Genomic DNA, 9,944 nt, shown 5'->3' on the forward strand with positions numbered 1-9,944 from the left:
TACATCACTCGCCGTACTTCAGTTCTACTCACCTGGCATGTAGAGTACTTTCGCGTCGTAGAACGATCCTTTTGTTCGCGCATCACCGGCCCAGCAGACCTGGTACACCCTGTCGTCTTCAACTACACCGCTGAAGTCCCTTACATCGTCGGAACTCACAACAGGCTGGGTTTTGTCGAGTAGAAATTCTACTAAAACATAAGACATTGTAGAGCCCGGGCAGGATCGACAGGTTGGAGCGAGCGGGCAAACAAAACTAGTCGAGAGCGATCGTTCATGAAAGCTCGGCGAAGCCTCAATGGGCGAAGCGCAGTGCGAAGTGTCGAGTTCGGCGCTCCTGCGGGCTTCCGATCAAGGTTGTCGGTCGGTTGCGTGTCATATCTCTAACGTCAGCGGTTTTATGGGCTCACGTCCCAAAATCGTTTTCTCGTGCATAGATTAGTTTTCGTATTCATAGATTTGACGAAATAGTGGTATCCGAACGAACTTTACGTCCTCTGACCGTACGTCTGTCTGCACGTCAAGGCTTTCTGACGTACAGTCAGAGACAATCGATGTACAGTCAGAATCACCACCAAGACATCCTGATGGCATTTCGCGGCGGCCGACTGCCACCAGGAAACCATCAGAAAGCCAACAAGCGGGGTCTGACTGGAGTTTGACTGTCGGTCAGAGTAACTTGTTGGCCAATCAGACATGCTTGACGTACAGTCAGGCACAGTCAGCGGTCCACTAGAAAACATTGACTGCCAAACAGGGTTACATTGATGGATTTTTCCTTCGGGGTGTCCGATTTGTATGCGAGTGGTCGCGGGTTCGATCCGCGGTGGTCCTGGTTTTCTTTTTTGCTTTTTTTTTTTCCGAACATTTTGTTTTATCGAGGCATTTGGTGATATTTATGGGTGCGTATAGCTTTACTCTTTTATAAATACTGCCCTTGTTGATGAAAATCCCTTGGCAGTGGCAGTCAGACGTCATCTGATGGACCATCAAATGACGTCTGATGGTCCATCACGTTCCACCAAGGCTGCTGACTGGCAGTCAGTGTCCCAAATTACGTACCTTGATGGAATTTTCAATAGGGCAGTAATCGGCTAAAGGTAACATAATTCTTAGTCTTGTTAAATTCCCCACAAAGCCCAGCGTATCATATTTGCTACGTGGAGTTTGATTACTCAAAAAGTGACAATAAATTGCGTGAAGCTGAGACCATAGAATTATTATTGTAATAACTCTATGGCTAAGACCAAGGCCTGCAGTATCGGTTTTGATACGCTGACAGAGTTTTCCGATTTGGGTAGTTCAGCAAGGCCCCGCCAGGCTGCCGCTGGCAGCTAGAGCAAGATGGCCGCACGCAGCAGCTCGCTCGAAGGCATACCGTCGGCGTCATTTCACTCGAAAAACAGTAAGCCGTCCTATATTCGGCACTTTTTTTTTTTTGCTCAGAAAGTGTTGAGCAACCAGATTATTCCGTTCGCTGTTTTTGAGTCCTGTTCTCTTAGTAACATTGCTTCAAATTTCTGCGTATCATTTTAGATACAGTGGGTCGTAATTGATGGCACAATTTTTGTACCAATTCTGATAAGTTTTCTTGGTAAAGCTTTGAATGGTACACGTTTTAACCGTTTTTTTTATTGATTTTTCCTTATAATTTTAGGTTCCTAAGTTAGGAACATATTGAACAACATCGTCGCCGGCGAAGATGTCAGCGATTTTAGTGATCTGTCGGAAAGTGACGAAAATTATTCCCCCCGCCGCGTCTGAGCCCTCAGAGACAATTGATGATGAAGAAACCGTTGAAAATTCCTTCGGATCATCTGTAGCTTCGTCTTCTCGTCCATACAGCAAATGGTGAAAGGAATTGCTCCAAAACAGTCATGCTGAATTTTCCAAAGTATTCTTTGAGCCGGATGCCATAGATTCACCGTTGTTCCTTTTCCGCCAGTTTCTAAGTACTGATATGCTCACTATGCTAGTGGAGCAAACAAATGTGTACAGTACACAGAAATATGGCAGCTCCGTGACACAACTCTGCAAGAGCTGGAGCAGTATATTAGAATATACCTGAAAATGGGGCTTACAAAATGCCGAACGTCATGTGCTACTGTGAGAATGGGACAAGGTATTCTCCTATCGCTGACAAGAGGTCGAGAAATCGTTTCTTGAAGCTGATTCAATGCGTGCATGTTGTAAACAACATGGAAACCACCAAAGAAGCGAAGGAGGGCAAGTTGTGGAAGATTCGTCCCTGGATTTTATTATTCCAGCACAACCTCTAGAGCATTGAACAAGAAGAGTTCAACGCGGTGGATGAGATAATGGTGTTATTTACAGGAAGGAGCTCGCTAAAACAGTACATTCCAAACAAACCGACGCCGTGGGGTTTCACGCTTTTGGGACGGGCAGGCACAACCGGTGTCCTTTACCAGTTCGAGGTATACCCAGGCCACTCCAAAGAAAACTACATTTTTGGACTTGGGGTGATACTGTCCTGAGCATCTGCTCTGAAATACGTTCAAACGAAGACTTCAAGGTTGCAGCTGCCAATATTTTTAGCTCTTTGAACCTTGTTGAAGGGTTAACGAGAGGAATACAGTACGTTGGAACTCTGAGGCAAAATCGGCTGAGAGGCTGCAAAGTCCAGGATGAGAAGACTCTGAGAAAAGTTGGCCAAGGCTCACATGATTACAGAGTTGACAATGACAAAGGAATTGTGGAAGTTCGCTGGTTTGACAGGAAAGCTGTCACCCTAGTGTCAAACTTCGTCTCTGTTGAGTCAATTCAGCAAGTCAAACGGTATGACCGGAAGACCAAACTCCACATTGACACCACACGCCCGGCAATTGTTGGTATGTACAACAGTGTTAGGGGGGGGGGATCGACCAGCATAATTATCAGGTGTCGCTGTACAAATACACCATTCGGTCGAGGCGCTGGTACACATACCTCATATATCATGCTATCTTCATCTGTGTCGTGAATGCGTGGAATATTCACAGGCGCCAAAGCCATCAGCTGAAGAAGCGGCCACTCAAGCTGAGAACCTTCATTGCCAGTTTATCAGAAAGCCCAATCTCTACTGGAAATGCGCCAAGAGGAAGGCCGGTCAGTCTGCCTTCGCCTGCGATGAAGAAGAGGAAGTTCACGCCAAGTCATCCCCAAGATGACATTCGAAAAGACGGGGTTGGGTATCTTCCAACTGTGGCGAGCAACCGACTTCGATGCAGGAACTGTGTGCTCAGCGTGAACACATTTAGCACAGTTGTGTACGCGAAATGCAATGTAACTCCGAGTCTGAGCAAGCGACGCAACTGTTTCTTTGAATACCACAATCCACGAGACTGCAGCTGGGAAGGACGTAGCAGAAAAGCCCAGTGTATCATATTTGATGCGTTCAATAATTTTTTACTGGTTTGAAATTTCTTTGTTCTTTTTGTATGAATGTACTTACCTTAGCCATAAATAAAGGCTCACAAGTTTCTACAATTTTAATTTGCCTAGAAATATGTTTGGGCTTAAATTTCTCAAGCAGTTAAATTTAGTGCTTGGGAATAGGTGACAATTGTAGCGGGCAAACGCTGGCGGCACGCTTTCCCGTGTTGATCGGGTGACCGATGAGTCGTTCTACTCGCTCCACTTTAGAATCCCCTAAATTACACTCGTGAAAAAAAAAGGATTGGGGTACCTGTAAAAGAAACAAAAACAACTAGCATAGCCAAGGTTCCTTTTTTTTTTCTTGTGCTGCGTTTGGGGAACATGTACACCGATATCAAATTATTTTAAATCTTTCAGTTTTCTGTTGACAACAAAAGGTTGGCACTTTTCAAGTATGGGGACACTTCATATAAACAGTGTATTGAGCTCAAAACATTAGGGCATTACAACCAAAACTATACTGTGTGTATATATATAAAGTGGCTATAATGAAGACAAAGTGCTCAGGTGGCAATTGTTTGTATTCTTTTATTTTCGAAACCTGATTATACAATTTTATATTGAAAATATTTTCCTCTAAAAAATAAATAAAACTCATAAAACAACCTTGTAGGTACTTTTGACACATTGTGGAAATGGAAATCTGAAAAGGAGCAATTTCCCAGCACCGGACTATCGAACTATGTTAGTTATAGTAATGATACTTTCAAAAGCCAGAAACAACCCTTTGAATATGAAACAAACCAGAAAACTTACATGGGAACAGGGAACGTTTAACCAAAAAACAATGTTATGTATGCATTACAAACATATTAAGTCATCAAAGTATGCAACATCAAAGTCACTTCACCATTCTAAAAAAAATACCTGAAATAATGTATAACACAAAAAGGGATATGATTTACACAACGCAAGATACTGGGCGATAGAACCAAAGTTTCAACAATAAAAGAAATATGAGTGGGTACCCAAAAATAACCGGAATGAATTTCAGGAGGCCGGGCATTCGTAGTACCAGCATCCACCTCTTGCAGCACCCATCCCAAGTTTGTTTGCCGACCGGCGTCGTCTGCTAAGGATCTAGCGGCATGTTGTGATTTTTTTTCCCCAAGCGCTTCAAAATCATTCCTTGTGTTTTGCAATGTCTGACTTGAAGGACCTTCCACATCCATAAAATGATTTACTTTCAAGGCTTTTCATACGGGTGAACAGAAAAAAGTCCCTCGGGGCGAGGTCCTGAGAATATGGGAGGTTGAGAAGCGGTGTCATGCCAGGACAGTGTCTGCTGAGGCATTGTTGTGATGGAACTATTATTCCCCTTTCTCTCATATCGGGGCATTTCTGCCTTACTGAGTTTCGCAAGTGTCGCAAAATTCCCCGGTAAAGCACTTGGTTAACAGATTCACCAAGAGAAACAAACTCTCAGTGATCAATGCCCGAATATTTTTGTGTTCTTCTTCAGTTGAGGAGGTTAAAGGTCGCCCAGAACGAGGTTGCTCATCAATCAAAAAATCACCAGTCTTAAAGCGAGAAAACCACTTGCAATTTCTTATTAGCATCTTCCTTGTAAGCTCTCTGAAGCATTACAAGAGTTTCTGGCACAGTTTTACCTAACGCAATAATTCACAGCCCCATGTTGTTCTTTCATATCAGACATTGAAAAAAAAAGAAAAAAGATTTTGAAGTGCTTGGAAAAAATATTTGCAGCAGACAATGCCAGTCGGCAAACTCGCTCGGAAGGGGTGCTGCAAAGCGCTGCTAGCGGCGGAAGCTGGTACTACAAACAGCCCGCCTTTTAGAAATTCATTCCTATAATTTTGCATCCAACCTGGAACGAATCACTGCACCAAAAGCTTTCGATATATGCCATGTTTAAAAAAAAAGATGGCAACCAGTCAAAGAGGCTCAATAGACCTTATGAAAAATTGTTTGGTGATCTGACAACACTGAGAGCGTCGCCATTTTAATGTTGGCAAGCGTCGTCGCCCGTACGAAAATGTCAGATATGGCCCTGATATATTTTATATACGTTCAAATATGATAATATAAGCAGCCAGATATGGGAGTTAATACGGCCGTATTTCGCATATAGGTGGGCAAATACTGCCAGATCTGGCCGTATAAGTGCGTAAATACGTCCATATATCACCATATACGCGTGCAAATATAGCGCCCCAGATAATGATATATGGGCCCGTTTCAGTCGTGCAAGCAACAAGTTATATGTACTCGCTAAGACACTAGTTGATTGGTCTATATTGCATGAGTCTCATGTAATTGGTTAACTATTGTCAACATCCTTAAAGTGAAGTCATTCCAGGTATTTGGACCAATTAATCAATTGCGCAATTTGAAGATTGAAAGACAAATGAAATTTGGTTGTATGTTTGATGTGTGACAATATGACGAAGTGCGATCGGAACGCGAGTTAACCAAATAATGGATTTTAGTCGCAGACCCGTTTCCGTGTTAAGCGGTGTTGGCGTCGCCGTCGGTGTAACCGCCCCGCTAAATTTAGCGAGAAATTGAATTGGTACGTATGTCACGTGACGTCAATTTTCCCGCGAAATCTGACAGTGAAACTAATTTTTTTTTTCATGTTTCCCCGCTAAATTGAGCGGGTAAACACGAACCGTTAGCTTACTCAAGATGCAAGACGCTACTTCGCCGTCCCGAATCCTTTTCCCTTCGAACGGAAGCCGTTGCGTCCGGAGTACAATACGCAGCTCTTTAAAAACCGTTCGCGCAGCATCGCATCCGTTCGTTTGCGAGCGACGGCGATTCATCGTGTGTTGAAAGTCGGAAGATGTGCTGTCCGTGGTGTCTTTTACGTAAGACTCGTTCCTAAAAAAATTTTAAACAGTGTACACGTGATTTTATATTTATTGGTAAAAATACAAATACATACACATATTTATTTAGCGACATCATGCACAAAAAATAGTCGCGTTAATTTTTTCATTTAAAATTATAATGTGGTTTATCCAGCGTAAAACCTAGTATCTTGAAACTCGCATCGTTTTGAGTTCAAAAGCTAGACTTCATAGAGCTGTATGTTCACTCGGTATTGACAGCAGGGTAGACGCTACGCGTGTTTTAGGCCAATCGTGTTTCCGGTTAGGGTCACGTGACTACAGTCTAGAATCTGGTGACAAAGCAGGACATCGCACTTGCCTGGCGCCCAAGGCCACACATAGCATTCACAGCACTGTCAACCTTCGTTACAAGTGACACATCTCCTCGTTGTGGCCCCAAAAGATAAGCCTTTTGTTCGTGAAACCCCGTTTTGGCCGCTCCTTCGATCCTTTTCTCTCTCCCTAAGCTGAAATCGTCGTAAATGGTGAGTGGTCACGTGGTTTGACGGATGACGCATTTACCGTTGCCGATCTCGGAATGCGTTTAGCCGGACCTAGTTTGGCGTGTGAATTCTCCCTCTGTGGCATATGGGTATGTCTGCTTCTGCAAGCGATTTCTTCAAAGAAGCCCATGAAGTTTTTGTGATGCGTTTAGTGTTCGGTTCTACAAACGACAGCTTGTGCTACATCGTGTTGAATCTTCACGGGCACCTTCTCGTTTCTGTGTTCGAGTGGTGGTTTTGCCGTGGCCGTGTCGACATCTCCCTCGTACAACACCTTTCAAGTCGCGTCTCGTCAACGTAAGTGCGTCGCAACCTACTTTGTGACAATTGATCGTTTTTCCTAAAGGTGTTCTTCCAGATTACCTCTAGATTTAGGCCGTGTGTATCTCCTGGCAGCCTGGAGAATCATTGTGCAGAATGTTTCGGCATTGGTGCGATTGTGCTACAAGCAGAAAGTTTCGACATGCCGCCGACAAAGTTTTGACGTGTCGCCAAAAAAACAACAGCAGCACAGACTCTTAATTACGCGTTCCAAAATTTGACGAGCGGCTTTACGAGTCGCTTGTAGAAAGACTGTTACGATTTTGCGAAATACTGGTAAACAATGCTAGGTCATCCGCGGGCGTATCCCTCTCCTCCCGCTTGTACTTTCTCTAACTTGACGGACACTCTGTCTCGCGGTTCATGCCGACGAAACGATCGTCGGGATACCGGGTAATTGCTACAGCTGAACGCGGCACAGTTTACCATTGCTCCCGCTGTGGAGGGTCGAAGAGTCAACTACCAGCACGGTGGATACCGTTTCTTTCTTTTTTTATTCTTGCAGATTTGTTTTAAAAGAAGCCGTGAACGCTACACTTATGCGGTTTGTGCGAGAGTGATACGCCCAGGGGGACGTTATGTAGTTTGCTAATCTTTACGATAAGTCGGCTAATTAAATAAAATTCATTAATTAACTTTTAATTAATAAAAATAGGCATATGATTTTAATTAGAAACTTGCTGAGCGTCGTCCAAAACCCATAAACCAGTAATTTTTAGAAAGACTGAGCGCGTGTGAAGCGCAGTAGCGCGCTGAAGTTACCACTCGTAGACCAGGTACAAGACTGGGGCTAGATAAGAGAGAAAAATCGCGCGGGCGCCTTACCGGAACTGCTAGCCTTGTACCTGCTCCACGACCCTATTGGAAATAACCCATCAGCCTTGATGTGTTATGGGACCCTTTTAGCCCTTTAAACCCTTTAGACCCGTCAACCCTTTAAACCCATCAACCCTTTAGACCCGTCAACCCTTTAGACCCATAAACCCTTTAGACCCACAAACCCTTTAGACCCGCAAACCCTTTAGACCTATCAACCCTTTAGACCCATTAGCCCCTCAGAAATTGAATTCTCTATACTCCGTTTCATAATTAGTGTAAAACACTGTCAAGGCTACTAACACGCGCATGTGGCTTCATCAAGTGCAAAGGCGTGCACAAAGCTCATCATATAGTCACATGCTCGTGCCAGTAGCCTTGACAGCATTGCGTACCAAGTATGAAATGGAGTATTGGTGTTCGAAAACCTCTAGAGCCAGAAATACAGCTTTAAAAAAGGTGCACGGCAGGCCCAGATGATTTCAAACAATTGACAAAGACAAGATTTCAACGTAAGATGAAAGCAAAATTTCATTTGAATGTTATACACAGAACAAACGTTTGTACTTAAGTTGTAGGTCACACAACATAAAACGTGATCATATTCTATGCTGCAATGAGAAGGCATCAATAAGCACTGGTTTACTAAAATAATGGATATCTCACTTTACGATGGCACCATCTCTTTAAAAACAATAAAAACCTAGTTTGTCATTCTGGAATCTCACTAAAAAACAAGTTAACATGCAAAGTACCAAACACTAAATTGTCTTCAATCAATATTCACGACCTGCACATTGGTTACCAAGCTCTGTTAAAATATTCATGACTGCTGTAGCACATAAATTTATTACCATTAAAGGGACAGTGAAGTGATTATCACAGAAGTTTGGGCTATTTGGTATACAGACAGAATTGAAAACAAAACAGTGCAAAGACAAGGACAAAGTGAAAAGTCACCGACAGACAGGACGCAACACTGACTCTCATCTAAAGATTTATGTTAGCATTCAATATAAATAGCACACATGCCATACCAAATAAATTAAGGAAAAAATAAATACATATCACGTGTTCAATACAAGACTGTCACTGCATGATTTGCCGTCCTCGCTTTAAATATTGCGGCTCATTATCAGAGAGCACGACTAATTACAAATGTACAGTTGCAATAAAGAGGTCCATCTCACAACCAGTCCCGTTGACGGTAGGTTTGAAGTTGACCTCAGCCTTCAGGTTCTTGGTCGATATTCGAAGGTCGTCACTTCCGCACCTGGTCAGTTCACTGTCGAAGTCCGTCGCTTTGGGAATTGGTCAGTTCACCGTCGAAGTTCGTCGCCTCGGGAATTGGTCAGCTCACCGTCGAAGTCCGTCGCCTCGAGAATTGGTCAGCTCACCGTCGACGTTCGTCGCCTCGGGAATTGGTTAGCTCACCGTCAAAGTCCGTCGCCTCTGGAATTGGTCAGCTCACCCTCGATGTCCGTCGCTTCGGGAAGTGGTCAGCTCACCGTCGGAAGTCCGTCGCTTCGGGAATTGGTCAGCTCACCGTCAAAACTGTGGTTCAGCCCGCCGGTGCCTGCTCGCAGCCTACCGGTGCCTGCTCGCAGCCCACCGGTGCCTGCTCGAAGCATCGCCAAGCACCGTCGGTCGCTTGTTCGGATCGCAGCCAAATAGTCCTTGCCGCGAGCTCTTCCAGCCCGAGCCTCTCCGCTCTTCTTCCACCTCTACTTCTTCAACAGCTTACAGCATGACAACCCTTTAAGAAAGATTCTGATGCGGCCCAGAACGCATCAAGGAATCCTAAAGGGTCCTTCAAACCTTTTAAGAAATCTTTGTAGTCCCCCTTAGACCTTTCAAAAGGTTTTGACGGGCCCTTTAGACTTTCTTAAAGGGTACGTCAAACCCATCAAAACGTTTTGATGGGCCCTTTAGAGTCCCTTAAGGGGTACGTCAAACCTGTTGAAAATTCTTGAAGGCCCCCTCAAACCCTTTAAACAGTTTTGAAGGGCCCTTT

Source organism: Ixodes scapularis, unplaced genomic scaffold (genome assembly GCF_016920785.2).
Source record: "Ixodes scapularis isolate PalLabHiFi unplaced genomic scaffold, ASM1692078v2 ptg000795l_1___fragment_3__unscaffolded, whole genome shotgun sequence".
Lineage (NCBI taxonomy): Eukaryota > Metazoa > Arthropoda > Arachnida > Ixodida > Ixodidae > Ixodes > Ixodes scapularis.